This window comes from Vigna angularis, chromosome 2 (assembly GCF_016808095.1).
Source record: "Vigna angularis cultivar LongXiaoDou No.4 chromosome 2, ASM1680809v1, whole genome shotgun sequence".
Taxonomy (NCBI): domain Eukaryota; kingdom Viridiplantae; phylum Streptophyta; class Magnoliopsida; order Fabales; family Fabaceae; genus Vigna; species Vigna angularis.
In genome coordinates, this window is record NC_068971.1 from 4,484,817 (window position 1) to 4,501,610 (window position 16,794).

General features: G+C 29.1%; 1 pseudogene; it reads left to right on the forward strand.

Moving 5' to 3' along the window:
* Nucleotides 1-15,061: 15,061 nt before the first annotated feature.
* On the forward strand, nt 15,062-16,424 carry LOC108327165 (elongation factor 1-gamma-like; annotated as a pseudogene).
* Nucleotides 16,425-16,794: the final 370 nt, after the last annotated feature.

Sequence of the window (16,794 nt, forward strand, 5' to 3'; positions counted from 1 at the left end):
CACTAATTACATGAAATAGCTTATTTCTCATGAAAAATCATATTAATTGTAAAATACGAAATGGTAAAATGACTTGATGTTTGCGTAATCATTCACAACTAAGGTGTTTGAAAATGAGACATCATCAAACAGGAAGGACACGAGTTATTGAGAGGAGACAAATACTGATGACTTCTTCAAAAGTCCAGATTCAAACATGCTACTTCAAAATATGTTGAGATTTTATCCTGAGAGAAAATTCACTCAAAAGCCTGAACTTCGTTTATTACTGAGTGTATATATATATATATATATATATATATATATATATATATATATATATATATATATATATATATATTTTGATCAATCTGCACGCTATGAGGTAGCTTTTAAAAGTGTTACAATACTGATACAAGCTAATTATAGTACAAATACCAAACAAATGTATTAAGGTTGAAATTCAGAACACTGAAGTAGTCCTCATAAATTAATGATCAATAAAGCCATCAGAAACTTGAAAGGGTCAAGATCTGTGTATGCATGGCTAAACAATTGATTGAATTCATCATCTTGTATAAGGTATACAGTAGTGGGATGATGCATGGATGTGGAGTGCAAAGAAGTATGGGTCATGATCAGTGATGGAAATAAAGCAAAGTCATCTCAAACTGTGTATACTTTGAAAATATGTTAATAATAAATTCCATAAATGACATTTGAGAGAGTTGGCACCCATACTAAGGCCCACTTCCCACTTCCTTAGAATATGCTACAGGTGCTCCTCATATGAGGGTAATGTGAGGGGTCAGAAAGCCTCCAAGTGTTTAACTTTCTAGAATCCCCCATTGCAACTTGGAACAAAACAAGCTGCCGCAGTTAGTTTTCAAGGTTAACATTTCAGCACGTATATTTTTTTTCTTGGCTGATTTAAAATACAATGTATGTCTAGAATAAAATCAGTTTTCATGACACAGATACAGGAATCAACCATGTTTCAAGAGCTACAAGATTGACTTAGAGATAAAGTTGGAAATGGTGAGAGAACTCTCTCCAGTAACAAATATTAATAACTAATATGGTCTGATTGTAGTGTTACTCCAAAGTCGATCTAGTCTTTAACCTAGGTAATAAATGAGAAGTTAATAACTAATTAAGATATGACAATAAACGTTAATTAAATAGAGAAATTTGATAAACATTAAAAAAATAAAAAGGAGAATCCAAAGGATTAAAGATGAACATAAAAGAGAATCATGAGAGGAGGTTGACATAACACTTTGAATGTTTTAACTGATCGGACTTTAGTCTTTTTGGCTAGAACATTTTGGTGCCCTAAGTAAAACACTTCTTGATGTCCAAATTAAGGTACTTTTCTTTTCTTAGATATCGAAAATACCCAAACGACTCTTGGCCAAATCAAATCATTAGAAGTGAGTGTTATAAGGTCAATTGATAAAGGAATGTTTTTTTTACATTTTATAGCCTTTTTAATCCTTTAGACTAAAGGCTAGGGGACTATATGTAGTTAGGTCCAAGGCCGATTTAGTTCTTAATTGCCTAAAATCAATCTAATTTTTAACTGTTAAAATGGATAAGTTGTTAAGGTTCAAGATTGATCTAATCTTTAACCTAATGGTAGTAGGATGATTATGACATAAATATGAAATTATAAACAATGAATTTAAAGTTGATAACTCATAAATAATAAGACATGGAAAAAAACATAAATTAAATAAATTTGATAAAGAAGAAGGACAAAATACTTTAGAATAATATGATGAATCGGAGTCGATCCTTTTAGCTAGAACAAAGATGAAAAAGAAACCAGTTATTTTCAAGGCTAGTAAGTTTACTTAGGGCAACTTAATCGAAGGTAAGACATACATTAGCCGCAAGTTTATTTAACCTGAGAACAATTATTAAAAGCTTGGACATGTTGCGCGGAATTACTCATGCCATTCAACACAATATTATAATCACAGATAAGTATAATACAAATAAATAAATAAATGACCATTAATATTTTGTATTTTTGAGTATTCTTTTGTGGTTCAGCGAGATTAGACTTTTTGGAGTTGATCATCATTGCAGTACTACTGTGAAACATTAATTCATGTTTCAATGGACTAGAAAAAAGTAATAATTAGATAAAATAAATCTAAAGAATTTTCTTTTATATGGTAAAATATACCATGTTCAATAAGAAAAGTGGACCCTTTAATCTATTATATTTGTTATATTGGGTAAGAGATTCATTAGTTATATTTAAATTTTCTAGGTCAAATATTTATTATTTAAATATGTTAGAATAATTATTTATGTTAGTATTAAATATATGACTAATGATATAATTATTATGAAAAATTGTTGAATAGACATTTAAAATAATAATATAATTTGGGGAGGAATCGAATTAAAATTATTAAAATCTCAAATGATTAAACAATTATAAAATGAGTTATGGTTTTTATGTCTAGAAAATGTTACATTATTAAATAAGGATTTTGTTTTACTTTCATCCCTTAAGGAGAGATAACAAAAGTGGTAGCTAAGGTCTTTCATTTTTGGAAGATCACATGTACGCGGTTATACATCATCATCTACACTTTTCCTAATTGCAAACTTAGGTATGCTTCCATATTATTTTCATTAATGATTAATATATGATTGTAATATACATTTTAGATCTCTATAAAAACTAGTGGTTTGAAACAATTATTATACGTTAGAAATTCACTTCAAGATTGAGATTAAATTGAATACAATAAAACATAATTAACTTAAATTTACCTACTAAAAGAAATTACACATTTAACATATAGGTGAAAAATTTAGCATCGATCAAGCCGATGCTAATATTTTTTACAAAATTTGTTGCCTTGGTTGACGTTATTAATAGTACAATTGAAAAAAAAAAAATCTACAATACCTTCATTTAAACAAATATAAATATAAAAATAGAAAAAAAAATGTAATGGATGAAAGAGATGAAAGTGTATAAGTGAGATGAATGTAGATAAAAGAAATGTATATGAAAGAAGGAGATAAAATGTGGATGGAGGAGTAAAGGAAAAGGATATCGATGAAGGAGGAAATAAAATGTAGATGAATGTTAGTGGAGGAAGAAGAGGATTGTGGATGAATGAGATTAATGTAGATGAAAGATATGAGTGGGAATGAAATATGCATGTCAAATGCTTTATGAATATAAATGAGAAAAATGAATGTAATGAAATTTATATAAAAAGTGAGAAAACAATTACGAATAAAGATATTTATCATCTTTAAATGTAATTTATGATTCATATTTAATATTAAAAAAATGCATACAGATTGATAATTTATAATTTAGCAATGACTTAGTCAATTCTAATTTAAATAAATATAAATATTAAAAATAAATAAAGTTGTTTTCTATTAAATTCATGTTAAGTTTATTTTTAATTATAGTTAGTGTTCACTAAACCGAAACTAATTTAATAAAATATTAAAAATAAATAAGTTTAGCGATTGCTAAGTAAATGTGAAACATATTTATTTAAATTTTTTTACATGTTTAGTTTTGACTAGAGCTGTCAAAATGGGTCACAACTGCGGGTCAATCTGGCCCACCACGGGTTCGGGTCGGGTTGAGTTTGAAAAAATTGTATTTTTTTATGCGGGTCAGATTTCAACTCGGCTCATTTAAATCCGGCTTATGCGGGTTGAACCCGTGGTGGGCCGGGTTGGCCCACCAACCTACCTACCTAATTTTATTTTATTAAAATTTAATTTTAATTTTATAAAAAAATATTTATTATTATTTTTTGCTTGAAAAAATTATTTAAATTCCTTATTTTCAAAATTAATTAAACACCTATGTTGGGAGTGAAATTTGAGAGTAAAATTTTTTTATATTTGAATTATAGAAAGTTTGTAATATTTTTTTATTTAAAAAAAATTGTAATTAAGTGAGCCCGTGAACCAACCCATTTATCCACCAATCTGTGGTGGGTCGGGTTGGGTTTGAATTTTTCTAACTCGCTAATAAATGAGCCGAGTTGGATGAACTCACTAAGTGAACGTCAACTTAAATAAATAAAATATTAAGACTAAGTAAGGTTAATATCCATACTAACTTTATTTATTTTTAATATTCATTTTAAGGACACTTGTTAATAATTAATAAACATTAATTTTTACAAAAATTCATAATTAACTTGACAAAATTTTTCTATTAAATAAACAAATAATATTTGTAATCTGAAATTATTAATTATAAAGACAATGAAAAAAACTTGTTAAAAATATATATTATTAATTATAAAAAATAGATATTACTATCTTTAGAAAGTCAATTATAGAAATTTATATTATTTTAATTATATCTTAATCGGTACATTGGTTAGCATTTCCCATAAATATAAATATTAGAAATAGATAAAACCAGCATATTTCCTAACTTAATATTAATTTTATTTATTTTTAATATTTATTTTATTAGACATTCGTTTATTTAGTAGAAAATTTTAAAAAGATTTTATATTTTATAATTTTTTAAATAAAGTGTTAAATGGACTAAACCAATGCTAATAGCGTTGTATTTTCTTAACACTGATATTTGGAATCTAAAGTTAATTCTTCCATTTTCTTTCTCAATCAAATTAACCCAATCCAATTTTTTCTTTTATAAATTTATTATGTTAGATAATTGATTCATTTAAAACTTACTTCTTTTATCTCGGACTTCATGCAATTTTAATTTTTTTAAGAAATAAATTTAACTTTTCTAAGAAATTAAAAAAATCAGACTACTTATGTAAGTTTATATTATCAACAAGTCAAAATTACTTCTAAAAAGTCTCCTTTATAAGCAGGATGCTGGGAGGGAAACCATATAAACATGATCTAAGGGTTAATTCCAACGTTAATTAATCTATTAACACATCTATTGCATTCCCTATAAAATATATAAGATCGTAAAAGTTATTTTTCTAAGTTTAATTACGAAAACATTTCCATATGTCTCTATAATATCTCAAGAAATAACCTTTGGATTAAAAAAAACTTGATTACCAAAGTGGAGTCATTTTCTAATTAAAGGTTAAGACAAAATGGATTTTATTCACACTGTAAGGTCCTTTCTTCAGAGATTATAAGTATATTAAGAAAAGGATGCATGAATTTATAGAGAATTTATTACCAGCTATATTTAATGAAACTTATTATCCTTTCAAAATTAATTTCCTTAACAATAAGTTCATAAAATAAATTGGGATATATTCTTTTTGTCTAATGATATAATTAATATTTAGAAGACAAAGGATGAGATAACTATGAGTTTGAACCAACCCTAACCAACACTCCAGTACACATTACTTATTAAACTTTGTTCATCACACCATTGTTGAGAACTATATAGTCAACACTGGAAACGCAAGAGGAATTTACAACAATACCATAAATGAAAAAGAACATGAAAAATAATTAAAGTACTTAAGAAGTGTTTCATTATTTATTCCAGTTTTATTATCAATTAAAAAAAATATAGTGTAATTCTCGTGCTCAAATATTTCTAGAAATGTAGGATTCGAGTATTGTTCTAAATTATGTCATTTATTTACAAAGATGAAATAAAAGTCGAAGTTATAAATTTAAAAATAATTAAATAGAAAAACTACAGCACGTTTATTTAATTGGCAATTTTACAATTTTTATAAAACTACTTAACAATTTTATGAAAAAAAAATTGTAAATATCAACCCAAATTGAATCACAACACTAGTTTGATTTAGTTCAAACTTTATATTGAATTAAATTTGTTTTGGTTTATGAGATTAAGGTTAAGTTTGTTTTATAAAGAATTTCTAATATCAAAGTTTAGGTCAACGTTTTATGTCATATTTTTTTTTTTGTCATTCATTTTGATCTGAGTATTATCTAAATAAAGTATTCTGATCCTAAAGTCAACTTTTATCCAAAAGTATTAGCAATAAATATGTAGAAAAAGTAACTACTTACATGAATATTAAATTTGTATTTATAGATTTTGGGATGGACTTCTGTTGATCTAATTATGACCCAAACGGTAATGATCTAATCGAGGATTAATATAATTATTCTTAACGTTAACTTTGTTTATGATCTGACCGACCGATCCACTTATCAGTTTACGTGGATTTTAAAGACTTATTGATTATTTGATTCATGATTGACCAGATTATCATACTATATAAAATTAAATAAATTAAACTATATATATATTAATTTGTATATTTAAGTATGTATCTCAATTTTTATACTAGTGAAAGAAGATATAAGAGGTGGCACGATAGTAATGTTCAACTTTTCAATCATGTTATATTAGTACGTACGTAGTATATAAATAATAGGAAAATCATAGAATGAAAATCTTGTGATGTTTCGAAATATGAAATGCAAAAATGACTGTCAGAACAAGCTTTAAAAGGAAAAAATTGTATTATTGTACAAAATTACTAAAACTAGTAAGCTTTAAGATTTTCTTATTATGTTTGATTTTATGTTTTACTATTAATTAACGTTAAATGATAAGCTTTATAAAAAAAAAAATTTACTTAATTTTATTTTTATAAATTTCTATTATACATACAGATAATTACAGAATTTTGAGATATCGTTACACTCTAATCCTCAATCCTTTCTATTGTAGAACAACCAAAAAAATCTTACAATATGAAAAAACACAACCAAAAATCCTACAACAAAAAAGCCACAACACCATAGAAAACTAAATGCATAAAAACATCTATTGGTAACATTCACTAATTATGCAAAAGTGCCTAAAAGATGAAAGAAATTTTAGATGTTAAGTTTAGAGTCACATTAATTTTTCATATATGGTTGAGGATAAACATTAATCAGAATACAAAAGAGATGTTCTTAAATACTTATTTGTGATCCAGACCCAAGTTTTAATTTATATCAAAGAAAACATTTTCTCCACATCTACTTTTTCATTGTTAAAATAATAATAAATTTATAATCTATTTAAAAAAACATACTAAAAAATATATTTAAATAAACAATTAATATATATATATATATATATATATATATATATATATATATATATATATATATATATATATAAAGATACATATCTTCGGTATACACTTTTTCATTAACAATTTTATCCTTAATTATATAATTATCAACTTATTAATATAATTCTTAACTTATTTGTTAAGAATAATTATAAAATTGTTAAAAGTTTCAATTTTATTCTCTTTTTTATCTATTCATTCAACGAATTTTCATTTCTTCATTTCTTGGTTTCAACTGACTTATTTCTTGGTTTCAACCGATTAATTATAGGTATTTCTTATTACTTTCGTTATACTTGTTTGTTTTTGAGTTATCTTTCACTTCTTGTTTTTTTTTTAAATTTCATTTTTCACTATTGTTCCTATAGTTCATGGAAAGAATATTTAATGATAGAAAGGGACATAAAGCCAAAATTGAAATTGAACTTTGGAGTAATTTAGGAACAATTTTAAAACCACACATTATCAAATTAAATGACAGCGAAATGCATGTCAAATGATGTCCAAGTACGATAATTGCAAACACGAGAACACCGTTAAAAGTTTACCACGAAAAAACTATTATTATAAGATCCATAGCCAAAAAGCGAGAGACAATTACGAAAAAAAAAAGAATGAATAATTACGGTTTGTTGTATTTTCAAATTTATTTTGACAACAAAAATATATTTTAATTGGTATAATGTTTTGCAGTTGGTTGTATTTTTAAATTTGGATTAAAATTTTTACTAAAAGTTATTTATATTTTATTTTTATAATAGGTTTAATGTTTTGGTATGACATGGTCACTGTATTGATTAATCAGACGTGACATTAAAAACGAATTTGAATTAAATTTTTTATTAAAAAATGGATTATACAGAGATTAAATCAGATGTACTCAAGGTCAAACTGGACAAAATAAAAAAATTTAAGTGTAGCCTTACAATTGAGAAATCCAAATCAGATTGGGAAAAAAAATTGGGACTCCGAATTAGGGTTCGTGAGAGAAAAAGATTGGGGCTCCAAAGCAGAAGAATCCCAACTCAAGTTTTGAATTCAAAAGAACCAAGGATTTCCCACAATAATTTGAAACGAAAACTCTATCCAAATAGAACCCAAATCGAAAGTCAGAAGAAAAGGAGGAGAAGAAAATTTCCTCCTTGCGTCGCAAATCAAAACGAAGAGAAGGAACCTCCGCCGCTGTCACTTGCACACCGCGAGAAGGGCATCCGCGCCCCATCTGCACAAATCCCCAATCAGAATCGTGAAGGAGAAGAGGAAAAGAAAACGCTCTCCAGAACGAGAAAAAAGGGAAAGGGGAAAGAAGAAGAACGTCCAATGCACCGCCACAAACCACCACGAACGCCGCTTGGTCACACCATCTCCACATTGTCGTCGTGCCATCACAGTCAGAGTCGTCTCTCATTCCTGTGGATCCCAGCCATACCCCGAAGAAAGAGAAAGGAAGAAATCTCTATACGTTGTGACTAAAGCAAAGGAATAGAAAAAGAAAGTGCTTCCAATGCTGAAATTCTTGATTCAAGCAAAAGAAACAAACATCCAGACCCTTGTCCAGGAACCCTAAAACTCACCTTCCCCCAATTTGATTTCGATTTCACAATTGCAGAGGAGAATAGGGCTTTCAGCACTTAATTTAATTTGTTACTTAAATTATATTTTCACGATGTACACTTAATTGTTTAATTCAAAAATTAAAAAAATACAATTGACACACGTTTTCAATGCCACGTAAATTAAAATTACGTTTGATTAATTTGACACAGACCTGTATTTAATTCAATTTTACAAAAATAAGGACCCATTTGAGACGTCGAACAAGTCGGAGACCTATCAGAGACCTATTTGAGATTCTGAACGAAAATAGGGACCTACATAAACATTAAACTTTTATAATACTATGAAACTTACATTTTTTTCACTTGTATAATTTAGTCATTTTACTAATTTAAAACTTTTAACCTACCTTTTCTATTTTATGGGTTCATAATTTTGTAACTCCTACTTTTTTTTAATAATTTCATTATTTATTTATTATTTTTAAACATTTTTAATATTTCATTTTACTGATTATGAATCAAAATAACTGAATTTAAAATATTACAAAAATAGGATATTTAATGTAAGACCCATGAAAAATATTTACCTTAATAGTAACAATTTTATTACTAGTAGTAATAAATTTCTTTGTGAATGGAAAATATAATTAATAAGTTTATGTAAGAATAAAATGTGGAAAGCTAAATAACAAATTTTGGTAGCTTAAATGGTAGAAAATTGTGGTGATTTCAAGAACATGGGTTCAAACTCTTTTCTATCTTTTTGTTTTAAAAAAAATTAAAAATAATGATAGTGGATAAGCACACCATGGTGATTAAAATATTAAAATAATAAATAATATTAAAAAATTGTTAAATAATAAAATTTGTGGACTATAAATAGCCATGAGAGGGGAGGTTATTCTGTACAAGGAGAGGAAGAATCAAGTGAGAAATCTTGAGAAATAGAGAAGAAATAGTTATGAAGAAATTTTTAGTTGTAAGAAGAGTAGAAGTTCTGGAGGGTTTTCGGGGAAACAAATTCTGAGCAAAAGATTAAGTCTGGAATAGAGGTAGGGAAGCTAACCTTTCTAAGCTTTTATATTATGATTTAATATTGTTTTATTACTATTCATGTCTTGAAATTCTGTGTGAATACTGTTAATGAAAAACATAGGTGCTTGTTATATATCTATCTATATTGAATTTCTGTGTTAATATTATATGTTGTTGTTTTGAATCTGTAAATAAGAAATTTGTTAAAACTAGTTGAGGAACACTTTGGCTAAGGAAAGACTTGGTACTTAAGTTGTCCATTGTGACGCACCTCTCTTTCCTAGAAGTCTACTCGACAAGTTTTTAACTTAAATCTTGTTGAACAGATTATGTACTGTTAAATTATTGTGCAATATATCTTGTTGGAATGAAAATTTCTGATGAATTCATGTTATTGTGGTAGATATGGAATTATGAATTATAATTGTGATGGTAGGATAGAGGAATCTTAAAAACCGGAGTTGGTACATCCCTGATCATAGAGCAGTCCTGGTTAAATCCAATAAGTTGTGACTAGTCATATGTACTGACGTTTATGGTGAGTTTGATTCGTTAAACATTTGATTCTTCTCCGGTGACCATTTATGGTGATATTTTAGTATTGTTAATGTATTTTGTGATATATTCATTTTGTATGATTTCTGTGATGATTGTATTTTATTATATTGGATTTGAATTTATGCATCTGAACATGATATGAGTATTATGGAGAGATTTTGTAATGGTATAATATGAGTTGAGGAATATGAGCATGGTATGAGTCTCGTGGAGAGATTCTCTAATGATATGGTATTTGTGTATATGTTGATGTTGAGGGTCCTGTTGTTGGAGGTTATCCTGATACTATAATAATCATCCAGTCTCAAGTAGAGAATGATGAATTATGTGGTGAGAGGGGCAGGAGATCCTGGTCTATGTGCCGGTTTTGGACATAGTGTTGAGGTCTAACCTTGTGGATGGTATGGAGTATTTTGGAAGTGTATTTGTAAGAAGAAGTAGAAGTCATCACAAGTGCATAACCTCCCGTGACCGCTCATCAACGTATCATCCGAATGAGTGTCTATTGGGTATTGCGAAATGAGTGTCTATTGAGTATTGTGGGATGAGTGTCTATTGGGTATTGTGAAATGAGTGTCTATTGAGTATTGTGAGATAAGTGTCTATTGGGTATTGTGGGATGAGTGTCTATTGGGTATTGTGGGATGAGTGTCTATTAAGGATTGTAGTATGATGGGATGAGTATCTATGGTGCGATTGTTGTATGATGGTATGAGGGTGTCTCACATAATTATTATATGAGGTTTGTTGAGTGTATCAAAGTAATTATGCATGTTTTATAAATGATTTGTTGCATGTTAGCTCACCCTACTTGTTTGTGTTTGTGTATGTGCGATGATCGTATAATTCGTTATACGGGAGCAAATGAAGGAATGTCGTCTGATTCAGTACCAATGAAGAAAGAGATAGAAGAATAAATTAGAAAAATTCGAGTTATATTAATGAGTTTGTAGTTAAAATTTGAGTTTAAAACATATATATATATATATATATATATATATATATATATATATATCAACTATGAATTATCAAGTGTGAGATTATGAGATGTTATGAATTATCAAGTATGAGATTATGAGATGTTATGAATTATCAAGTATGAGATTATGAGATGTTACATTTAGAATGCGTACATACTGTCATAATGCCTCTATTTATGAGTATATATAATATAAATATAACCTAATAATATTAAAAGGTTATAATGATTAATGAGCTTATTTAGATTAAATAATACTATAAGACTTTATTAGAAACATATGTTTTAGACCGATTCTCAGGTTAGATCAAGTTTGTATATAAATTAAATCTATTTTTTTAAAAAGATCTACAAGAAATAAATAAATATGTTAAATTCAAGCTTCTTCTTTTTAAAGAAGAAAAACAAGGGAGACATAAATTTACCAAAACTTGTGAATATTTTACTCCAACTCATAAATTAGCTTTATCTAGAGATATATTTCATTCCATTGCTATAAATAAAATTAAAGATGAAGAACATGAATATTTTTGGATTATGACGCCAACCATAAAATTCATGCTATTAAAGCAGGTGTCTAATCCCAACAATATATAACAGCAATAATGTTAACAAGTTGTGGTCTTTACCACCAATGTAGTCAATGTTTAACAATTATCAAGATTTTCCTTAATTTGACTTATTAAAATAAGATTCTTCAAAAGGCAATGGTATTAATCTCACGGCAGATCCAAAACTTGAAAAAGGAAAGCTATACATCATGAAAAAAAAACTTCAATTGTGACTTAATTACTGACCATGCAAAATTTTGAAATAAGGAGGTTTTCTTCTTTTCTATTTTTTTTTACAAAATCAGTATGTTTTCTAATTTTTTTTTTATCAAAATCTAGTCTTTCAAAAGCCTTTTGTTACCATTGCGATTGAAAAATCCATGCAAAATATCTCATTTCTCAATTCATGTTGAGCAGTTCCTACCTAAACATTTCATTCATATTCAATCAATCTATTACTTTGTCATCCACCCGATTGATGGTGAACCCTAGCATTGATATAAAATATATATATTATATGGACCATAAATGATTATTCTTTCTTTCCTTTCAATTTTTCTTATCTATGATTGTGGTGATCGTTGTTTGCCCCTCAGATTTTCTTTTAGAATGTCTTCTCCTTTATATATGGTTTAATTATAGAATACATATATGGTTTAAGTTATTGAAAAAAAAAAACAAATAATTTCTCACTATTTATCTATCCATCACACCCAAAGTGTAGTTAACAAGGTTATTTTGATAGAATTAACTTCTCACAATTAAATAAATATAATTATCTGCATAACGTGTCTAAGTTAATTTGAGTTTATTAGAATTTGAAATAGCAAGGCATCAAATAAATAAATAAATAGAAAGTCATCCAAAATTATTTTCTGTAGCGTCAAAAAACAGACAAAGTTACGTATGCAAAGGAGATGATATAATGCTGCAGAAGCTGTGTTTCCCAGCAACCCATCATCCACCACGTGTTCTACTTCATAAAAAATGGTTTTAAATTAATAAATACTAGTTTTTTTATATTATTATATTAAAAAAATATAAATTAATTTTAACTTTGAAATTATTTGTTTCTAAAACGTTATCAGCCTTTTAAACGGTTGTTGTCTGAATTATTTTCTCTCTATTCAAACATTAAGATAATGTTCAAACCAATATATTGTCACTCGACTTACAGACATGCTTAAATGAGAAGATTGTCAGATGAAGTTATGTAAATTTTTCACTAAAAGAGTGTTTTCTTATTTATTTTAAAATTTAGTAATTGAAATTTAATTCTCTATTATTAGTTTTTTTAGGTTGAACATTGATTTTTTCTTCATATGAATGATATAGCATTTTAGAATCTTAAGTGATAAATTGTAATGCTCACTAGATATTATGACACGTGTTATAAGATACATAACTTTGATAATATATCTTGTCTTGATTGAAAACATGTTGGTTATGCAACAAAAATCATAATTCATAAATTTGTATGTTTTATAATACTTTAAAATTATATATATATATATATATATATATATATATATATATTTTACTACATCATCTAAACATTGCTCTTTGCCTCTCCTGTATCAATCTTTAGTCCAACAAAAGAGGTTTAAAAGCGTTTTTCTTCTTTTCATTATTTTCTCTTTTCTATTATATTCTTGTTCTTCTTATTTGGTCATCAACATGGCTTTCTTTTCAAATCCCAATATACATTTGCATATTGCTGTTGGAAGTCCCACATCGACTAGAGATAAGGCCAAATTATAATATATAAGTGAGGTGCAAACCTCACCTTACAAGCCGGTTTTGTGGGGATGAGTTAGGCATAAACTCACTTTCTAATATGGTATCAGAGCCAGGTTAGAGCCTATCCTAGCGAGTTCTAAGTGGGCATTCTATTCTTCTATTCCACCCGCTATCGGGCCGTTATCGGACCACCCAATTTCTACTATCATGCATGAGATGTCTATACCTCGGCGTGAAGGGGGGATGTTGGAAGTCCCACATCGACTAGAGATAAGGCCAAATTATAATATATAAATGAGGTGCAAACCTCACCTTAAACTCACTTTCTAATAATTGCATCAAAATATTGTTGTAAATTTTGTGGTTTATAGTATAAAATATTGCTTTTGATTTTAGTGTATGAAACTTGTTTCTTAATTACATTTTCAATATAGTCAATTCTTCACCATAAGGTTTGGGAAAATGTTTTTTTGAATGGTTTGGGAATAAATCTTTAAAGACAATGGATAGGGACATTTCAAGAAACTTTTTTTTGTTTGTGATTATTGTCAAATTTCTTACAAAAAAATATAATGTTGCATGGTTTCCATCGATTTTTTTCCCTTAAGGTTGGGTAGTATATTATTTGGATTTAGGAAAAATAAATTATAAGTTATGTTTCATAAATAAGGAAGAATTAGTGAGATAGAAAAGTTTCCTTGTGATTTTTAGTTAAAATAAATTTAATAAAACTTGTTTTTACAAAATAAGACACTAAAAAAAGAAAGAAAAGGTGAATACATTGAAAAGGAATATGCAAGTTAAAAGAAGAATGTGATATAAAAATAAAAGACTTTGAAAATATTTAATTATGCTCTATTCACTGTATAGAAATAAAGATTACTAATAGAAATGGAAGGTTTGTAAAAGAATATACTGAATTCTAAATAGAAGGCTCGGAGAAATTTAAATGAGAGGAGTGAGTCACCATGATGTTAGAGATATAAAGAAGATTTAATACACAGAAAAAAATGGTTTTGATGATGATGTTTCGATAAAAATTATGGATAATCATTAACAATTTTATAAAATTAACATAGGAGATTCATTGGAGAGATATAACACTCAAAAATCTGAATTCATTCATATAAAGAATTAACATCACTCTTAATCGAAAACCTTAAAATAATATATTTATAAATTCTTATTCTTATATGATGCTCTACTTTCTCATTTTTATCTATATAAAACTTAAACTCACATTTGATTTCCACTTAGATAATAACTTAAATTTCAAATATCACTAGTAAAAAAACTATTTTCTAACGCGCCCTATAGGCATCGGTTTTACGAAAATCGAAGCAGATGAAAACGCGGTGGTATTTTTGCAATTTCAGCAACCTTATAGGCCTCGGTTCAAGAGGAGCCGAGGCATAAAGTGTATATTACTTTAGTTAATATAAGAACCGATGTCTAATGTATCACATTTTCTCGCTAAATCGTGTGAAAAACATCTACGACATCGGTTGCCCTTGGACATGAGGCAGTAGGGCCTTTGCAAGTTTGAACGAAGCTTTTATGCTTCGATTTTGTGTGTACCCGGGCGTATAGTTCATGTTTAGGCATCAGGTCAGGCGAATAACAGGGGCAATATGGTTTGATTACCTCGGTTAAGATATAACCAGAGCAATATTGCTTTTATATTTTCACAATTAACCCTACGTGCACTGTGTTTCTTCGTTCTTCTGCTATCGTTGCTGCATCCAAAAGCTTCGCTACGTCCAGCTTTCTTCTTCCTATGCATCTCCACCATTGTTGTCGCTGTTGTCGCGCCTCCCCCACCGTTGCTCGTCACGCTTCTATGGCGGCGATCGCCCTGCCTCCGTCGCATTTGTGACCGCCTCCTTCACTCCTCCCTTGCTCGTTCATAGCGGTTTGTACCTCCGTCGCGGTCTTACCTTCGTTGTGTCGCGTGCTCCACCACTACTCCCCTCCCTTGCTCGCGTTAAGCAAACCGACGTTGTTCCACCTGTTCAATTTGCGAAGAAGCCTGCCTAGCCTAAGGAGTCGAAACCTAAACCTAAGGATGAGCCAAAGAAAGTGGCTAAGCTAGAGCCAAAGAAGCCCAAAGAAGAGGCAGAAGAGGAGGCACCCAAGCCCAAACCCAAAAATCCCCTTGATCTTCTTCCTCCAAGAAAGATGATATTGGATGAGAGGAAAAGACTCTACTCAAACACCAAGACCAACTTCCGCGAGGTTGCAATCAAAGGTATTATGATGGCTTTCTGTGTTTTAATTTTGTCGTTTCTAGGAGGTAGTATGTCACGTGTTTTTGAAATATCCTTGCTTTCTTCATCATGATTTGTTACTATTATTTAGCGAAGAGTGTCAAAGTCAACTGATATGAGATGGTAGATATCTTATCAAGTTAAATCCTCCTTGTGAACTTGTAGGATTTTGGGACATGTATGATCCATAGGGTTATTCTCTCTGGTTTTGTGATTACAAATACAACGACAAGAACATTGTTTCCTTTGTGACATTAAACAAGGTTGGTGGTTTTCTTTAGCGGATGGATCTGGCTCGCAAGTATGCTTTTGGAAAGATGCTTGTAATTGGATCACAAGCACCATTTAAGGTGAAGGGGTTGTGGCTTTTCCGTGGGCAAGAGATTCCACAATTTGTGATTGACGAGTGTTATGATATGGAGCTGTATGGGTGGACCAAGGTTGACATTTCTGACGAAACTTAGAAAGAGCGGGTGAATCAGATGATTGAGGATTATGAATATTGTTGCTTACTTTGTAGATGGCAAAAAGGAAGAGTTCAACATGGAGAAGGCTGATGTTGTTCGTGTTTGGATTGAATATGATGGTGAAACAGAAATACTGAATCTCACAATATCTCCTTATTTGGAACCAAAACCAAGCAAACCTCTTATATATGAGGCTGTTGACATCAAATCTGTCATGAAGGAGAGCATGTTTTTTGGTTTCTCTACATCAACAAGTAAGAGGAAAGCAAGTGCTCATTATATTATGGGGTGGAGTTTTGCATTGAATAGGGTTGCCCCTCCATTAGATTATGCACTACTTCCAAAGCCACCACCAAAGGAGAAACACTCATAGTCTTTTCCTTGGATCAAGGTTATAATTGGCATGTTGTCTGCTTTGACATTTACCTTGTTGTGCCTTTTTCTTTATGTGACACTCTATAAGAGATACACGGTATTTGAAACTCTTGAGGACTGGGAAATGGATTGTCCTCACAAGTTTAGATACAAAGATCTTCACTTAGCAACAAAGGGGTTCGTAGAGAGCCAACTAAATGGAGTTAGAGACTTTGGT